At 34.7% G+C, this 21209-nt stretch overlaps 1 non-coding gene across 1 annotated transcript; it reads right to left on the bottom strand.

Annotated features, from left to right (window-relative positions):
* Positions 1-20200: 20200 nt before the first annotated feature.
* Positions 20201-20302, bottom strand: LOC111826692. Its single transcript, XR_002830050.1, has one exon. It is a non-coding gene; the product is annotated as a U6 spliceosomal RNA (small nuclear RNA).
* Positions 20303-21209: the final 907 nt, after the last annotated feature.

Raw genomic sequence — 21209 nt, 5'->3', positions numbered from 1 at the left:
GCATGTGATGTTACAGTTAAAGTTCTAAGTACTTCATCACAAGGGAAATTAGTCAAGCACTCTGAAAGTGTTTTTACTCTTAATGTGGTGTACAGGGAGATATTAGAATAAGTTTAATCACTTTATCAGTCATTGCTTGCATCACTGTTGTTTTCATATCATGTTTTTGTTGTTTTCATATCATATTTTTGTTGTTTTTATATCATGCCTCTGTTGTTGTTATATCCTTTTGTTACTGTTTATTTATTAATAAATTTATATATTATTTTCATATACATTTTACTAATTTCCTTTCATCTCTCACACTTCTATTATAGAGAAAGGGCAAATAACAATATTAAAATATCTCTGCTAATTAATTCCCCTTTTTAAAAATATATTTTATTGATTTTTTACAGAGAGGAAGGGAGAGGGATTGAGAGTTAGAAACATCAATGAGAGAGAAACATCGATCAGCTGACTCCTGCACACTCCCCACTGGGGATGTGCCCGCAACCAAGGTACATGCCCTTGACCAGAATCGAACCTGGGACCCTTGAGTCCGCAGGCTGTTGCTCTATCCACTGAGCCAAACCAGTTAGGGCAATTAATTCCCTTTTAATGTGCACGAATTTCATGCACCGGGCTACTAGTGTATATATATATATATATATATATATATATATATATATATATATATATGTTGGGATATGAGAAATAATAAAAGAAAAAGAGATGAGAGATTCAGGAAAATTCTTCATTATAGTTAATAATTTTTCATAAACCACAGACACCAATATATTTAGGCTGCAAAGGTAATTATATAGAACCAAAAATGTGAATAACATTACAATTTTATGAAATTATTTGCTATTCATCAATATAGCTACTAAGACATGAAAAAACTTTTTCCCTTTAGCTAGAGTAGTGGATAAATATTTACCATAGATTGGGTGAGAAAATTATCTTGAAGCTGATCATCAACTGTATTGAACAAGTTGAGGGAGATTCATAGATATGCAAATACAAGGTGAGGTAATACTGTGTAGGAACTTCATCACCTTTGAAAATATAGATATATTGGGGTGCTAAGTTACCAGGAACTGGGTTAAGATGATAACCAAGGAGACATCACTGAAGGTTCAGGGGCAGGGAACAGTAAGGAAGGCTGGGCAACGAAGGTAGAGATTTTTGTCTTGTTCACTACAATACTCGCAGTGCCTAGAATGGCACTGGCAGATACAGCATACATATTTAATAGAGATTGGAATACATGTGAAAAATAAAAAGGTGCATTACCAATAATCGATTTAGACATTATTATATTAATTTCATATATAATATGTTAATTAAAATGTGATGTAAAATTTTTAAAAGTGTAAAATACATACTTTTCTAGCATGAAATACTGCCAGTAATTTCATAATGGGTAAAATATAAGGGTACAACAAAATTTAGCACAAAAAAATTGCAAACTTCTCATGAAAAGTTCTTAGTGACCTAAGTCACCAAACTTGGGCTCAAATATCTCCTTCCCCAGAAAGGATTTCAGAATCCTCTCCATGAAAATAAGGTTATCTTTCCTAGGTTACTGAATATTTCCAAAGAGAAAGGTCCACCTTTGTTAATAAATAATAATCATCAGTGTTTAATCATGTCACATTTAGTGGTTTTTTTCCATAACAGCAGCTTATCAATAACTAATTACAAGCAAATAATTACTGTATTCAGATTACTCCAGACCACTCTGAAAAGATATAAAGAGTATGCGAGGCTTATCTCCTAGAGTAAAGTAAAGGCTAGGTTTATGTGAAAGTGCTTGCATTCATGAAGCACTGAATTAACAATTAAATGTGTGAAGAGCTGTGGTTTAAAATAAAAAATAATTTGAAAAAAAGAAAGCTTAGGGACATCCCAATGAAGACTTAGCCTTGACATAAAGGTAAAACCGAAAGAAAAGGTAAAACAAAAAAGGCAGGCAGGAAACTTGGCTAGAGGAGCTAAATTACTTTAAAACATTGGAAATGAAACTGTTTTATGAGGGAGGTAGTATAGAATTGGGTAGGTATAGAGGCATCAAAGTGATTTTAGAATTGATAATAAATTGATGCAGTTATCTAAATTTAAATAGTGCATTGATATCAGGTGATAGAAGCCATCTGTTTCCACAGTGTGTATATTTTCTTTATTTGGGGTTAATTCTTTATTTCTTCTGAAGTAATTCCACCCTTCATCTGTTTTTTCTTCTATTATCTTAGCTAATTAGTTCATGATGGCTTCACATGTTTTTTTATTTTGTTTTGTTTTTGTCTTTGTTGTGTGTGTGTGTGTGTGTGTGTGTGTGTGTGTGTGTGTTTCTTGATGGCTTCAATGTCTTTTTTTCTGAAATAAGGAAATTTTAGGGATAAGATTTTCATGGTATTGTATTTAACTTTGAGATTCCATTTTTAAATTATAGAAATATATCAGAGGTAGTAATATTTGGGGAAAGAGTTCATTACAATGACAGTGAAGTTAACATAACATAAGTAGAAAAATTGGCATGTTCTTTTTCTAAAGATAATCTGATTGAGATGAGAATGCCATGAAATAGTAACAAAGAGACCCCCAGCATCTGCCAAATTTCGAGCTATTTAAACATTGGATGTGTTTCATTATTTTGCCCACAGTGTTTTCTAATAAAAAAATTTTGTCTCAAAATAAATGTCTAATATCTAAAGTGTTCTGTGGTCTCAAAATGCTACTAAATTAATCAAGAATTAATGATTAAGTTTGCTTAGCATAGCAGAGAACTATTAATATAAGCATTCCATATATTAAGAATTATGTTTTTTCTGAAAACTTTTCAAATATATATTTCTTGGTTAAGCTCTTACCCTTTATTTTTTTCTCTATTTTGTGACCCTATTATTCTATTCTATACTGATATTTCAAGATGTCTCTTTCACACTTTTTTACACACTGAATTTCTGTGGTGTATGAGCAAAGTCCTTTCCTCATCAGTTTATTTTATGGATCCGATAAATACTTCCAAACTGTATACAATGTACCTACAAATTTTGATAGGCTGCTGCATTTGTACAATCACTACTACAATCAAAATACAAAAGATTATCATCATCTCAAAGTGTATCCTTATGACCCCAGTTAATTTCACCCTTCCCATAGCAACTCTCTGTCCTTGTTTGATTTTCAAATAAATGGAATCATACAATATGCATTCATTTGTGTCTGGCTTCTTTCACTCAGAACAATGCTGCTAAGTTTCATCTATGTTGTTGCATGTCATCAACAGTTCGTTTTTTAATTGCTGAGCGCTCTTCTGATTATGAACAGACCATTGTTTGCTTATTCATGTAACAGTTATTTCATGTTGTTTAGAGATTGGACTTCTTATGAGTAAAGCTGCTGTGAACATTCCTGTTTAAATATTTTATGGACAAATATTTTCATTTCAACTAAGAGTGGAATGGCTTTTTCTTGCGGTAAGTCTATGTTTAACTTTATAAGAAATTGCCAAACTGTTTTCTAAAAGGTTTGTATAATTTTACAGTCCTACAAGCAATGTAAAAGGGTTCCAATTGCTCTGCAATCCTGCTTGCATCTTGGTTTTGCCAGTCATTTTATTTTAGTCATTCTGAAGTGTATGTAGAGGTTTCCCATTCTTGTATTAAATTACATCCTCCCTGATGGTTGACATTGTACATCTTGTCATGATGGTGTGTTCTTTATGTTATTCTACACAATTCATATTTTCTATGTGAATTGCTATGGACTGAATTGTGTCCTCCAAAATTCATATGTTGAAGCCGTAAACCCCAATGTACCTGTATTTGGAGAGAGGGCTTTGGGGAGGTAATTCACGTTAAAAGAGGCCAGAAGAGTGTGATCCTAACTTAAAAAGATCAGTGGCCTTATAAGAACTCATGCACACTAACCAAGAAAAGACCATGTAATCTCACAACTCTAAGGTAGCCATCATTTGCAAGACAGGAAGAGCAGTCTCGCCAGAACACGACCATGTTCGCACCCTGATCCAGACGTCCAGACTACAAAATGGTGATAAACTGAATTTCTGTTGTTTAAACCACCCAGTCTATAGTGTCTTCTTGTGCTAGCCTAAGATGGCTAACAGAACTCTATAGTTATTTATAACAGGACAAAATAAGTTTTATGTCAGACTTGGTGCTATATTATTAAGAGTGACACTTATGAACCATGTCTTTTTTTAGTGATTTGATTCAATAGGAAAAAGATAAATTAAGAATGAAGTATAATGCAAGAGTTTTTAGAAAAAGTAGTCAAAACGGAAATAAAACACAAATTCTCTTCTTCCTCCTCAACTTGGCCATTCTTCACACCAAATTTACATATATGCAATTGTGTGTTTTTTTTTTCAGATGTAGGCTTGGATAGTTAGTATATTCACCTCTTTTTCCCCTCTAATAAATTATATATATATTCTATCCTACTCTCTAATTAGAATCTGAGCTGGAGGGGAGGGGAACAAGGATTACCTGAGCCCTCCAACTACCCACTGTAGACACTGTAGAATCCCAAGCTTTCAATATATCATGACATTTATGGGTTGTGTTATGGGGCTTTCTTCTATTATAAGGATACCTATGTGTCTGTAACTTAAGAATATTTTGTCTGTATAGTTACATATTAGGACCTTGAAACATTACTTTTCATTTGGAAACCCTGTGCCTTTTGTACAGTAATAATAATATTGTTAAGACTAATTTATTATTTCTCAAACAGTAGCACGTAAGACTGCACGAGGCTAGCACTGACCAGCTTTCTTTCTGGACTTTATCTCTCTCATTTGCGGAGTGATAGAAGACTGCGTACATCCAAGGCCGTGTAAAAGCTTTACACAGGTCAGTCATGACTCCCCATTCCTCAGAACCCTTCCATAGTTTCTCCAGTCCCCACAAACTAGTGCACTATTTAGCACAGTCCAGTGGTCTGACCCTAACTGTGTAAACTACCTTTGAAGCTGCATTTCCCACTTCAGCCTTCTACAAAACTTGTTCCCCAACACAGAGGACTGTTGTCATTACCTGGACACATAATATGCTTCCAGACATCTGCACCTAATTCCTCGGCCTGTAATGTCCTCCCCTAATCACCCACCTATCAAGAATATATCAGCCACACCTTCTTCTTTAAAGCCCTCTCACCTTCAGATGAAATATTTTGTGCCTTTGTACTCTCAAAACATATTGCTTGTTTTTCTCCTTTCCCTTCATTCAATTGAAAGGGGATGTTTATATGTGTGTCTACCACTTGATGAAAGGAAATGTGTCTTCCATCTTTTCATTATTTCTATCCCTAGTCACATACATACAATGTACACACATACATACACACACACAATCTATTGAACTTATTGCCACCAGTAACTTACCTTAGTTATTAAGTAACCTTCTGCTCATTGAAAAAGCATTATTCATTCTGATTACAACATGACTCACAAAAATTCAAGCATAACATTCCAACCAAAGCTTTAATCTTCAACTAAGCACATTCTCTGGAGTTTCACGAGACACTGAGTCTGAGATATATTTTATGTTCATTTACCACCCTTAAGCCCCTTATTAGCATGAGCCTCACAAAGCTGCTAGACAAAGGAGGCCCTTTAGAAATTTTTTCAGAGTTTTTACTCTTCTTTTAAAAAATACATTGAAAAGAGGTGGTGAAAAAAATCCAGGGGGCATTCACACTGAACCCCAGCAGGCCTTATTTAAGTAGTGTGCACAGTCTCAAACAAGCACTGATTGGCGCAGGAGTCAGTCAGGAAGTCATTGATTCTTACCTCAGCTTTGCCTATAAGTTGTGGTGTATGCACGGCAAGGTACTTGAACAATTACTCAGGTGATGATATAACCCCCACCCCTTTTTGTTAGCTATTGGAGATTTAGAGAGAAGGAATTTAAAATGACAATGTGGCTCTAAATCACTTTTCTTTAAACAACAAGATCCCATCGGAGCATTCCTGTTTGGGGATTCTGTTCTTGATTTAGAATATGCTGTGTAGCCTGAATTTTGGAAATGGCTTTGGAGTGATGAAAGTTTGAAGTTCAATAAAGATATCAAAAATGATATCTAATGGCTGGAAGTTGACTATGGATGATTTAGGTTCCAGGTAATATGGCAGGATGAGACTAAAGAAACCCATGCATATCATATTTCATTCAATTTATGTCACTATTCACTATAATATGCATCAGTACTTTACATATAGTCAAGAAAGAAAAAAAGTCTACTGGCAATTATAAACACTTGCACTATACATTTGGATTTGACAAATGTAAAAATGTAAAAACTATGCTTCCTAAAGCAATTATATATACACTAGAGGCCCGGTGCATGAAAATTCATGCACTGGAAGGGGGTCCCTCAGCCAGGCCTGCCTCCTCTCACAGTCTGGGAGCCCTCAGGGGCAGGAGGCAACCTGACAATCAGGGGAAGGTGACGCCCCATCACACCTCTGCTGCTGCCACTGCCGGCAGCTCAAGCCTCAGCTGGCCATGGTTACCTGAGCCTCAGGCAGCCCTGGGCGGGTGGGCAGCCTCCATCCGAGGCTTGCCTGCACCTTGGGCTGGCCCTGGGCAGCTGGGGGCTGAGGGGACCGGAGGACTCTGGAGGCAGGCGTGCAGAGTGGCAGCATGCCTGCCACCCCAGCGGGGCTGAGGTGACTGGGCGCCACCATCTTGTGGCTGTGGGTGCTGCCATCTTTGAGGGTGGGGCATTCAATTAGCATATTCCCTCTTTATTGGCTGTGGGTGCCACCATCTTTGCGATGGTGTGAGGGTCAATTAGCATATTCCCTCTTTATTAGAAAGGATAGTGTTCCTACTAATTTCCCATATTCACCAAAAATTCAGTGTATCCAAAACTAAAGGAAATATATCTACTCCCAAATTTGTTCTTTTCTCTCATTTTTTATATTGAGTTGGCACTACTATTCATCCAGTTGCTTGTCTCCTTTCTCTCCATTCTCCCCATATCTCATTAGTCATCTTGTTCTTTGACTTTCTGTATTCTCTCTGCCTACTAGATTCTTTCTCCTTTTCTTATTATTTGGCTAACTTAATTCCATTTGTCAGACGTAACCTTTGAGGTTGAGAAAAAGTTCTGAATGTGTCAAGTCCAGAATGATCCTTCAACTTCCCAGCATCGATTGAATCTATATATTTTCATTCATAACCCTTATCTTATGTTGTACTTAACCACTTCCTTGTCTGTATCCACCAATAAAACACACGTTCTGCACAGACAAGGAATGTCCATCTCTCTCGCAGTTGTGTTTCTAGAACCTAGCACATGCCCTATGTGCATTAATTGTTGTATAAAATTTGATGTTTGAATAAATGAAAAGATTAATTTAGAAACTAAAAAAGAAACAAGTGATTTTAGTTTTTTGTTTGTTTTTTTTTTAAATATATTTTATTGATTTTTTACAGAGAGGAAGGGAGAGAGATAGAGAGTTAGAAACGTCGATGAGAGAGAAACAAGGAATGTCCATCTCTCTCGCAGTTGTGTTTCTAGAACCTAGCACATGCCCTATGTGCATTAATTGTTGTATAAAATTTGATGTTTGAATAAATGAAAAGATTAATTTAGAAACTAAAAAAGAAACAAGTGATTTTAGTTTTTATATATTGTGAAAAATAATAAATACAAATAAAACATCCTCAAATTGAAAAAAAGTCCAAGCAAAAACAGCACAATAGTGTACAAAAGAGAAATCATTTAAAGTGAAATAAAAGCTAAAATGTACCAGATTTCTAACACATGTTAAATGTTCACTTTATTCCTTTTGCTTTTATGCCAGACACATAGTATATATCACAGTGAAGCAAGTTCTATTTTAGCAGTTTAATTGTGTTTCCTAACTCTGAAGTAACCTTTTAATCTTTTGGGAGAATGACCAGTAACCTACATTGATTACATTTCTGCTGCTATAAGACAAGAGGCACTTAATGGGGCCTGTAATCATTGTGGGTCACAGAATTAAGAATACAAGCTCATTTCTTTCCAAGATATTGTTTTAGAAAATGTAAAAGGTTAACTATCTTTCTTGAAGAGCTTGCCTAAAAATGAAGTTGAAGTCATTATCAACTGACTACATATTTTTACTCTTTTAGACTATCTTACATAATATATGAGATTTTTAGAGAGTTCATGGTCTCTGGAGTTCAAATTCCGTTAATTCTACATACTTACTCAGTAATACTGAATAAGGCAGTTAATCTTTGAACATCAGTTTCCTACTAAAAGTTGAGGTGACCATATAAGATTTTCTAATTATTGGAAGTAAAATCAAATGAGATTTATTTAATTTTTTAAAGGTTTTAATTGGTCAGGTGAAGTTCCTGATGTGTAAAAATGTAAAACCAAGTAAACAAGACAAAGCAAATCAATGCCTAATGTTATAGCAGAAAAACAATAACACTCATATTAGGAAAAAATTCAAATCTAGTTACGTTTTTTAATAATGTGCCTGGCTCATTTTTCAAAATCAAGTGGGATTTTTATCAAAAGTCTATACAGATTTTTTTTTCCTGAAACAAATTAAGAACTAAGTGGCACCTTGGATAAAATATTCCTCTGGTGAATACTCCTTATTTAATTGAAGATGCTAAAAAATCACAGAAAACTAGGGATAGGCTACAGAGGGTATATCAAAATAAGATATTATTTATATTTTAAAAAGCTATTTTGCAAAGGTAATCAGCTGGCATTACTTCTTGGTCTTTTATGTGTGTAATTGCTTTAATTTATTCATATCTCAGGACTTACTCTCAATGTTGTATTAGGCATAAAGGGTTAGAGTGGCATGAAATAGTTAAAGTTCTTTTAATAAAAAGTTCCTTTCTTCCTGATTCAACATGTCACTTTTTTTCCTTCATTTATAACATGATAGATATTCCTGTCCTTTGGGTAAAGTATTTGATTGAACATTTAAGTTACTTTTTTAGATCTTCAATTTTCACTGATTCATCTAAAAAAATGCCTTGGCTTTTTCACCTCTCATCACTCCTAGCTTTAATATATACCAACATTATAGGTAGCAAAATCACACACACAAAAGTTATTTTTTTGTGTGTGTACTCTATTCTTGAAAACTATAAATGTTCTTAGAGATTTTTTATTTTTTCCTGAAAATCACATTCTATTCAATTTTAATCATGAATACTTGCATTAGTTTAATTGAATACTTCAGTGCCTTACACATGCTAAATGTTCAGCATCATTGTTTGACACATTTATGTGATATCAATTTTTAAACTGTTTTAAGATTAAGGTCACAAATACGTTTTACTAGTTTTTTCTTTTATGAGAACTCCAAGTTCCTCATCTGTAACACAAGAGGATTGTATCATGTAAACTTTTAATTTTCTTAAACCTTGAAGGTTGTATTAGTCAATGATTCTAATAGCTGGGTGCCACAGCACAGACCCAGCAATGAGTTCCTGAGTCACTGAGTGGAGATCAGGGTTTACCCATAATCTTGGTTGAACTTGTAGATTTTATACGTTGATATTGGAAGAGATGGGTGCATGACTATGTGTTGAAAACTATAGATTCTAAATCTGCTTTATTGTGAGTATGTCTCAGTACACTGAAAATTCATATCGGCAGTGCCTAAGGAAGTAAGAACTTAATGTTGTCCAAACCATGCTAAAAGAAGCAGATTAAAAATAGCAAATTCAACTATCTAAATGTCCTTAAAAGCAAACTAATATACTTTTGGTAAATATATAATGATTGGTCCTTTATACTTTCTTGAAGTTTGAATCCTCTGATAATAAGTTTTAAATTATTTCTTTGTCATTAGTATATAGACTTAAAAACAAGAGGGGTGAAGTTAGGGGGAATAGAAATATTAAACCATGATTTTGAATATTATATGGAAATAGAAAAACAAGAAGTCATTATGGTCTATAGACATTAACCTTGGAATAATTCATTTTAATCAACAAAGGCCAATCTACATTTAGATGATATATTAGAATCTATGTTCCTTCTAGGGGGAATTTTGAAAATATCAAATTGATAATAGGAAAAGATAAAAATTTTTAAAAAGGAAAGAACTTGTAATATTTACATTTTTGAAACACTATTTTACTGTACCTTTATTTTATATGGATCCCTAAACCCATGTTTTTTTTCATATTGACATTAAAATCTGATTATATATTTTCATATTATTAAGTAGAACCTTCAACAAAGGCTAATGATAATTCTTTTTTCTTAATACTCATCCAAGGATATTCTTTCCATTGATTTTTAGAGAGTGTATTTAATATCAAAATGTTGGCATTCGATACCACTTTATTATCTAGGTTTGCTTTCCATCAGGCCATGCGCAAACCCATATTTCACAGTGAATAAGGGCATATGTTTGTTTTAAAACAGACCAGGGTTTGAATACCGGTATTACTTCTGTAATGTCCTGCATGTGTGACCTCAGCGTGGTTTTTATACATTTTTGGACTCTGTTTCCTCAATTGTAAAACAGGGTTAATTCAAGCGTATGTGTCAAAGAGAAACTGCAGAAATACAAAGGATATTTCATAAGTAGTTTGTAAGCACTCAGTAAATATTAGGTTTAATTTTTCTGATGTTATTATACTTGATGCATCATTACATGCTCTTACTTTCTTTCCTCTCCCATAAGTACAGGCTAAGCTTAGGTCTTTATAACTATAAGTTTAACATTACTGTTGATCTGGAGGTCCTGTTGATGTAAGTATTTTTCCAGAGAGACACAAAGCATTTTACAGAGTTAAAGAACCATAAAATGAACCTTTAAAAATGATAAAATAAGCACTGGCTGGTGTGGCTCAGTTGGGTGAGCATCATCCTGGTCACAGGTTCGATTCCCCAGTCAGGGCACATGCCCAGGTTGTGGATTTGGTCCCCAGGGTGCTTCTGGTAATATTGATACTTCTCTCTCTCCCTCTCCCTTCTTTTCTCTCTAAAAAATCAATAAAAAAACATATTATTAAAAGCATAAAGAAATCTAGTAGACAAATACTTGCTAGGTAATTATTTAAAAGGAGAGCGAGAGATCATTTTTATGATTCTCATGAGTCATCCTAAATGGATTACATCCAGGCCAACATTAATTTGTATGATCCCTCTGCTGAAAAGAGAATATACCAGATGGACTGTTATTATTCATATCTTTTACAAACAATACCTGATAAATGCCATTAACAGTACAAGTTCTTTGGAGAATATAAGCTTATATAGTATAAACTCAAATAATCCATGAGAGTTTCTAAATATCCAAACTATTACTGAGAATTGATCCATATTCCTCATTATTATAGTAATGGACATGGTAAAAGAAAAATATGAATGACATTGAAATGCAAATGATCCTGACTCCAAATGGGGATAAAAGGAAGCTTGTCTTCGAAAAATGTCATTGGTTTTTTCCAGTACTTAATAATAATTTAAAAAAAATTTACATCAAGGCTACCACTGATAGATCTCCACATATTGATCTCCATTTATTTCTTCATTTAATTTTCCACAACTAATATTTTTCTGTATTTCATATAAGTTCAAGTTCTCTATAAATATATAGGAAAGATCCTAAAATTATTCTGACATATAATTCATTGCTATATTAATATAGACTCAATTTTATATAACTGAGATGGTCTCCATTGGTGAATTTTCATTATCACCTTGTAATTAACAGTATTTCAAGAGAACTTTGAGGTAAGAACTCAAATATTCACAGACATAACTACAAGGAGAGAATTCCAGTTAGCACTGAGTGAATGGATATAAGAAAAATTAAGTGAAAGGCAATGATCATATCTTTTACTTATGAGGGGTTTGTTATGAGAAATTAATTATAAAAGATTATTTATAAAGAGCTAACTATGAAAAGGTAAGATTCAAGAAGCTTAAGTGGAGGCATAAATTTTAGCTTTGAAGAGTTAGTTTTTCAGATAAGAGCCACCTTGGAAACCATTATTATTCTAATTCTCTTGTCAGAAGTTACAATTTTAATATCAGTTCAGCCTGTGGAAAAGTGAAGTTTGCCCTCCTTCCCTTGAGTGCTTAAATAAGCGGATATTATGTGCAACAGAATCACCAATGTCCCCATTCTTCAAGTCTTTGTCTCCAGTGAGGTCAGTAGGGGGTGCGGTGTACTCATTCTTGTCTATGGTGTCTTCATAACTACAATTTATTTCAAGTTTCATAGTAAAACATTTTAATTGTAAAATAATTGTTATATGTAGAATCTTGTCACCTACTTGACCGTCTAAAATTTTAACTGTAATTATTAAAACCTCATAAGTTGCACATTATAGCCATTGGAAGTTATGTGTCCCATGCTTTAATTCAGGCATTATCATTTTTGTATAGTCAATTAATTGATGCTAAAAATGTACTAGAACAAAACAAATAGTAAGATCCATAGGACTTTATCCTTCTTGTTTTCCTGAACTTTCCATAGAATTGGTTGCTAACAAATGTTGTTGTTAAACGAATGACAGTTAAATTAATATTGAGTGCATTTTAATATGGAGAAATTGTTAAAAATAATTTAGGAAAGATTCCACAAATTATCTGCGATTAAGCCAAGAATAGAATCTATGCTTTGGATTCATAGCTATGTAATCTGAGTCCCCATCTAATTTGTCTCACATGACACACCATGTTTAAGTCACTGTGCATTCAAGAGAGAAAGAGAGACAGAGGGAGAGAGAGAGAGAGAGAGAGAGAGAGAGAGAGAGAGAGAGAGACACCTGAGTTTTAATTCAGCTTTATTACTGAATTAGCTATTTCCTCAATGTTCTTCCTTAGTTATGTCTAATCTTTTAAGTCATTTTTACTCCTCATGTGTAATTCCTAATCACTGCGTCCATGGATGAGGCAATACGTTAACAAATAATATAAAATTGTATTTTTTGTATCAAAATCAGCAAATATTTAGTGAAAACATTAAATGTGTTAAGTAAAAAAAATAAAATAAAATTAGGCATTGCCTTGGTAAGGAGTTGTTTTGTACCATTTACCTCTGAAAGATTAGTGAGTACATCTAGGGCAAGGCTTGTGGGCACAAGTGATCTGAAGAGGAGTTTATTTAACCAGCCTGTTCACCGGGATTAGTCAGTCTCACGCCATTGCTGTTGTACATGGTGGCTTATGTTCCAGCAGCATGGTGGTGAAGGCTATTCTCAGATACAGCCTTAAAATAGCTTTGTGGGTTGAGGAGTAGGAGGAAGGTTCACACTGGTATTACCACGCAGTTTGAATCTGTGCTCCAAGGACATAAGGTTGTTCAAAACCTGTGGTGGAAAAACCTGTGTGTTTTCCACAACAGATGGGAGTAGGAGGGGAAACAGTTTCTTTCCTTGTGTGCTCTCTGTAACTAATATTGCTGGGATGTGCGTAACAAACAAACGTGTTGGAGTGTGCAGGGGCATCTTACTGCCCACAGGAACGACTGAGGGTGAGGGTCCCTGCTGGCTCAGCGTTCTGTGCTGCTCTTTTAGTTGAGTGAGAAGGTGCAGTCTTAGCAACTTCAGGGCTGTAAGCTTCAGGTGACTTCTCTGCTTAAATGGAGATAAAGCTCAATTTTTTAAAGTACAAACAAGGATGAGGAGTTTCTTACTCCAGAGCTTGCTGCAAGCCCTCTAAAGGAAGATAGCAGTACCTGTTCAAACAGGGGAACCAGGGAGTGCATTTTAAACAAGTTACTAGCACTCCTCACATGGCTTGCTATTAGCAGTGATATTGGGATGCAAGCTCTCTGCTGCCTAGTTCACTGAGCTCTATAATTACAGCTTCTCATTATTAGAGCAATAGATCAGGATTCAAATAAACAACTCAAGATTTTGACAATTGTGGGAAATGGTACTAAAACATTATTACAAGGAAACAGATATTAAATATCTATAAGTGAAATATGATCAACTTAGTCACCTACTGAAGAAAATGAATAAGTGCATTTGAAAAGCAAATTACAAAGGCAGGGGGGACAATACAGCTGGTTAAAATACAGATAAATCACCTTTTATCCCATTATGTGGCACTCAGCTCTGGGACTTGATCATTTCAGAAATAAAAGCCTCCTGAGCAGAATTTCTTGCCAAAGAGGGTTAGCCTGTTAAAGCAGACAGTATTTTGGATTCCTCTACATATCTCTACTATAAATAGGATACTTTCAAAATGCTGTTATGAGCTATTCAAGTGAGCTGGTGATCCGATGTAGCAGACGTCACGATAATGATGGACTGACATATGAATAGGGAAAGGCTCATCATTTGAGATGGACAAATCTTGATGAATTCAAACAATAACCTGCACTCTTTAATTTAAGCCAGCCACTCAGCTGGTAAAGGTAATGATTTGTCATGTGGCTTATTCATTTACTGCTAATCAACAAGGATTCACATAGCTGAAATCCCTAGCATTCAGAAACCTGTAAGAGGATTCCTGCACGTGTTCTACTTTATGCTACTGATTTGCAAAACAATGAGGCTGGTAATGATGTGAAAGATTTAGCCGGCTTTCCTTGTGTCTCCTTTATCAAAACTGATTGTTATTTGTAAAGAGGAATCTTGGGAAGTCTGCAGTTCCCACAGGATGCTGAGCAGCCAGACGCTGGGTTGAGGATGACATCCTGTGTCAGGGATCAGAAATCAGCCAGTTAATAGCTGTGCACTTAGAATTGTTTACGATTTTTTTTCTCATTGAAGGCCAGTTTTTGAACATATCAAGTCATTTTCACATCCTTGAAATATCGTAGACTGGAAGATGTGTTGAAAATAGCACTAGTTTAAATGATTTATTTCTGAAGCACGATAAGCTCCTAAATATTTTATGCATCAAATCATTTTATAATTTAGATTTATCTAATCTAGACCCAATACGTATAAAACAACTCTTACCAGTCTTTATATTAGAGATTCAGATTTTGCTCTGTTATTTTACAAATCTCTGTTGTAACAAGATTTTGCTTAGTAAAATAAGGGTAAACCAATTTTCCTGCCATTGTCAAAAGGCTAAATGTGTGCTGGTTCTACTAAACACAATTTATTTTAATTATTATAAGAAAGAGTTGATGTAATCAACATTTTCATTTTTTTCTAGTTACATATAAGAACATATAAACCTCTCAAGTACTAAGGCATAAAACAGTATTATAAGTATATATGTTTCTATAAGTTTTGAATATTTAAAGTATTTCACTTAGGTAAAAATGATACTAGTACATTTCTGACAATAAAAATACTCAGAGGAAGGATTAAAAATTGGCAGACATAAGTTAGGAAATGTTACTTAAATTGTGCCCACTCCCCTGCACACACACACACACACATTCATAATGAAATATTATCTTTCAAAATGATTTAGCCAAATGTTTCAGTGATTATATAATTTGAGGGAGGAAAGAAGAAAAGGAAGGAAGGAAGGAAGGAAGGAAGGAAGGAAGGAAGGAAGGAAGGAAGGAAGGAAGGAAGGAAGGAAGGAAGGAAGGAAGGAAGGAAGGAAGGAAGGTGGAGGGAGGAAGAAATAAAAGTGAAAAAGAATACCATTGGAAATAATGGCATCTTCCTTATTCCAGAATTCAAAGTAACATCTTTCCTTGAGCCAGAGTTTAAACATCGTATTTAAAAAATCATGACTAAAAACATTCAGATCATTAGTGCTTTATCAAAACCCAGTACCACTAAGAAAAAGAAAAAGAAAAAATTATATCTGCCCCTTTTTTCTTCCCTCTACTCTTTATTTCTTCTCCCTCCTCCTCCTACACAGCTTCTGTGCTCATGTTTCAATTTCATAATCTGTCCATTGTGAATTAAGAACATTTCCTTGGCAGTACTCTTTACAGATGGGTGCAAGATACATTGACCTCTGTGACACTGTCAGACCCTGCTCAGATTCCTACAGTTTCTAGTAAATACCATCACTCCCTAGGCAAGCGAGAGTACAAAACCAGAAACAACAGCAGGTGCTGCATCTGTGGGAAGGGGACAGGGTTAGGAAGTGTGGATGACTCAGTGACAGTTCTATTGATCTGGTTTTTGGTTTGAGATTTTTTTATTGGTGAGGATATGATGCAAAATAAATTCTCAGCAGCAGGCCTCATGACAATGAGATTTACACATTGCTGTTATTTTCAGCTTGCTTTGTGAAATGTGATGCACAATCTCTAATAATGTTAGAGAATTCATTTAGAGTCTGTTAGCTGAGACCCCGATAGCTGCCACCTGATTAAATGTGGAAGCCAGGCCTTGCAATTATTTTTCAATTTAGTTTGTAGTTAGTTTCTCTAATGATTTGCGAGAAGGTCATTTTTTTTCTTTCAAATATACTCATATCCATTCCAACAAAGCGTGGTTTGTTCTCTAAAGTTGTTACTCATTCCATTTTAGCCAGGTAAATGCCTTTGATTATGTCAAGTAAAATCCTGAAAAAAAACAAGCAATATTTTTTTACCTTGGGATGATCAGAGTATTACATTGTATCAACCCTCACTTTAAAAAAATACATTTATAAGGTTCCAGTGGCCTGCTTTAATCTGAAATGTTCCTATCAGTTGGGTAATTAAAAAGAATTTATTTTAGTAGACAAATCTTTCTTAGCTGCTCAGGGATTTCTTGAGTTGCTTGCTTGCCTTAAAGGAAATACCTATTCCCCCATTCCATTCCCCCCCCCCAGAAAAAAAAGCCCCACAGTAATTTCCCCCAAAACACCTTCTCACCTTGACCAAGAAGGCAATTTTTAGCCAATTAGCAAAACCAATGCAATCATTTCACCAATAAGAAAAACTCCCTCTTAAGAAATCAAATTTCTTAAAATATAAGCTAGTTCATAATTTTGATAAATTGCCTACCCTCTTTCACTGATTTCTGTCTTGTTCTTGTCTCTTCTGTAGTTCTAACCATTGCCTGACCAAGTGGGTAGGTGATCAACTAGAAAATCCCTAATGTACACTTTATCAGGATTACTGCTCTGCTCCCCATAGCATTAGCAAACATTTCCTGTTATTTTAGAGATATAGAGGCATCTGGAAAGAGAAAAGTGTGTATATTCCTGGAAATACCCCATTGTATGTATGTCTCCCAAAAGGATATTTAAAAGTTGTTTTAAAATTTCATTGTGATGAATTTCTATTCACACTGTCTACTATTTATTAAACAACTGTTAACTACGTGGCACTGTGTCATACTACCAGGGATAAAAAGATTCCGATTTATTCACTCTTAAAAACTATCCAGTGCAGTTAGGAAAACATATAAACAGAAAGCGTGGAGGGAGAACTCATACTAGTAAGTCCAGAGCCTTTACCTGGTTAAGGGGTATTCTAGCTGCTCTACATACATTATCTATCCAACAATCCTGTGAATTATCACTTAATGGCTCCATATTAATGATGAAGAACCTGTGGTTAAAGCATAATCCAGTAACTTCAAACCAGCATCAGTAAGGGATTAGAGTGATGGTCAAAGCCGTGAATTACTGATGCAGACACCAGGATTTTCCTGTGGTCAAAGTGCCTTGGAAGTTTTGAGAAGAAAGAAATAATGTCTGGCCTGAAGAATCAAGAATGGTTTTAACAGCACCTTGCCAGGTAAATTATAGTGGATAGGTAATTATAGTGAAGGCAAATGAGCAGAACTGATGAAACAGGAAAGAGAACTTTACATTTTGGGACACGTGCTGCTTTATTTGTGTGTGTGTCAATTGATTTATTTTTATTGTTTTCTGTTTGTTTTGGAACAAGTGCTTCTTTTTTCTTTTGATTTTTAAAAAATTAAATATTTATTGTTGAAAGTATTACTTATTCATTATATGTCCTGACCCCTTCTAGCCTGCCCCTGCCCCCCATCCCAGGCCTTCACCATCCTATTGTCTGTGTCCATGGGTCATGCGTATATGTATACAAGTTCTTTGGTTGATCTCTTTCCACCCACCCACCCATCTCCCTCTTCTCTCTGAGATTCCACAGTCTGTCAAGTGCTTCTTAACTGGAGTCATAGATACATTATAGATGATAGATGATAGATGATAGATAGATAGATAGATAGATAGATAGATAGATAGATAGATAGATGATAGATGAAAAAATCTTACAAATGCATTTGTGTATTTATTTACTTATATTTAAGTTATGTATTCATTATTTCATTTATCCAATTATTATTCATTTATTTATTCAATAACATTTTGAGGATTTATTGTGTGTTGGAGTTGAATAAACTCCTTGGATATAACATTTAAAGTGCTCTTTGACCTTCTTTATCTTTTTTAATTGAAAAGATTATTTAAAAGTTATCCAAAGGAAGTTTTCAAAGCACAAAGTGTCAATGTCTTCTATAACTTTTGTTTTTAATGACCTCTGTACATATTTGACAAAAATATTGAATTCACATTTCAAAAATGCTCATGTGTAGAGATATGTTAATTTAATATTTTAGTCTGACATTTGATTACTATTTCATATTGTAATTTATTTTTTAGTACATGGTAAATCTTTACTTTCCAGTTTTAAATTTTTATTTGAATAGAATAAAATAAGTGTACATGAAATGTGAATAAAATGAAATTAATATATGTAAGACTGTCTTTTCTCTCTTTCAAACGGAAACATCTATCTGGGCATGTGGAGAGGAGTTACCCTATAAATGATCTAGTAATCTGGAGATAACATGAGTGCAAATTTGAAGAATCAAAATAGTACATTTTGAGAGACAGAATAATCTAGGATTTAGAAATAACATGTGTATTTCTCTTGGGTGTTTTGCCTGGCTTGTAGGCTGAGAAAGAATGGTTCAGTTATCATATATTTTTTAAAAAATAATAATTTGCATTCTCAATAGCTGGCTCTGGGTTTTGCATTCCCAAGAGCAATGTGGAAGGGTTTTTCCCTGCCCGGCAATCCTGTCTGCTAAGAAGGAAAGAGGAATGGAAAGGCTCTGAACCTAGGCCAGAATGTTAGAGAAGACAAGTCTCAAGGGTAACAGCAATGTAAAGACTTCAGTTGGTGAAAATTATTGCAGGAGTCTTCTGTTTAATGATTTCCTGGGACCACACATTTTCACACAATGTCAAACAGTCAAAAAGGTGTTTTCACATCTTGGAGGGACTAACCACAACTACATCTCTCCCTGAATTCCCACAAGGCTACTTGTCCAGGTTAGAACCATCATCTTCCTGACTCCTCCACCACTACACCTAACTTCAGTCTAAGGCGGTCTTTTGCAGGGGGTATTGCACCTGACCCAAAGGCTTTTTTAAAGCTGCATTGCTCCTTTGGAGCTGCTTCAGGGTTTAGATTCAGTCTGGAAGTGAAACAGTCCCTTTAGTACATCGATAAACGAAGAACAAAAATACTGCAGCCATACAGGTATCCACATGACAACCCGCATAAGTACATCCTGGGTTCTCTAAGAACACCATCTGAGGAAGAGGTACAGGCTTTGGTTAACACTGCGAAGCCACCTCCTCCCTTGTGAGGATCTGGGTAATTTCTGATAAGTGTCCAATTGTCATCTTGAAATAGGGGACATTGGGAGCCATTCAGGCTCCCATAGTAAATGATTAATGTGTATTTTCCTGATTCTGACAGATTCCAAAAGAAGAGCAGATTGCTACCCATAAAACTAAGCAGCCTCAACATGGAATTACTGGAAGAATCCAAAAGTCTTTGCAGAAATGCTGTGCTTAAACCAATGTTTCTCAAAAACCAGCTATTTTAAAGGGACCAGGGTCAATATAAATAAAATAAATGGAGGCTGAGATAGAATATGTCAGAAAATTTGCCGAAAGGTTATTTTAAGGTGGCATGTTAAAAACAATAATGGGCCATTAGGCTGTCTTGTTAAAGGCATTAGAGTCACAGGCACAATGTATGACTCACATGGACAAGATTTTCCACTTTGTATATAAAAACTTCAATACTGGATTTCTGGTAAAAGTAAAATGTTACCATTTCTGTGTATAGTATTATTAATATTTCAGTTAAATTGTAGGCAACAGAATAAGCAAAGTATTAATGTCTTTAGAAATATGCTATCAAAATATTACACATTGTAATTAATATCACAATACAGACCTGAATGTACTTTTTCTTTATAATTAAGTATGCAATTAAAAAATATGTTGGCTGTTTATTTTATATTCAGGCATACTGCATTTTACAAGCAAGCATCTCTTTGTCAAAGGCATTGACTTGTTTTTAGTTATTTTTAATTTTTTGGTCATCCTTGTGCAGGGTCCATGCTAATCTTTGCATCATTGCAATTTTAGTATATGTGCCACTGAAGTGCACGTTTGATTTATTTTTACAACAAAACTTGAGCACCTCCAATGACTAAGATAAAGTACTAGATAGTTTAGGATTTAAATTATTTCTAATGTAGAGCTAGAGGCAGGTGCTTGCTCTGTGAGGTGTAAGCCCCATGAGCATGGCTTTGTCTCTCTGTGCACTCCTGAATCTCCAGGACTCACAACAAAATCAGTGACATAGAATACAAGAAATATTTGTGTAAAAAGGACTTATACATTCTTATTGTTTTAAAAATTACCTGAATAATAAATGTATATAGTCCTTTCTGGCTGTTACCCATCATTTCGGAGCCTATACTTTATTAATTCATTTTCTTAATTTACTTTTGCAATACTTAATATTGAAAATATTTTACTCCTATAAACTCTTTATGTGCTCTTTTTTTAAAAATTTATTTTATTGATTTTTTACAGAGAGGAAGGGAGAGAGATAGAGAGTCAGAAACATCGGTGAGAGAGAAACATCGATCAGCTGCCTCCTGCACATCTCCTACTGGGGATGTGCCCGCAAACCAAGGTACATGCCCTTGACCGGAATCGAACCTGGGACCTTTCAGTCCTCAGGGCGACGCTCTATCCACTGAGCCAAACCAGTCAGGGCTATGTGCTCTTGATGATAAAAAAAATACTTTGAAAGGACATGGAACTCTGTTGTGAATTTGTTTGGTTAGAAAACTTGCCCTTACGTTTTATAAATTATTGATTTATTTATTGTTTTTATTTGTTTGCTTATTTTTACTTCTAGACTATTAGTGGCATAGTCTTAACAATAAAAAATAAATACTAGATCTCTAGAGAAACACAGATAACTCCCATTTAGTACAACATTTCATGCTACCTAGTCAAACCACCTGATTCTTCCTGGTGGAAACTCAGGATCTTTAAATAGT

This window comes from Myotis lucifugus, unplaced genomic scaffold (genome assembly GCF_000147115.1).
Source record: "Myotis lucifugus unplaced genomic scaffold, Myoluc2.0 scaffold_96, whole genome shotgun sequence".
Classification (NCBI taxonomy): Eukaryota; Metazoa; Chordata; class Mammalia; order Chiroptera; family Vespertilionidae; genus Myotis; species Myotis lucifugus.
The sequence above is the reverse complement of the archived record's forward strand: the minus strand, read 5'-3'. Positions and strand labels throughout refer to the sequence as shown.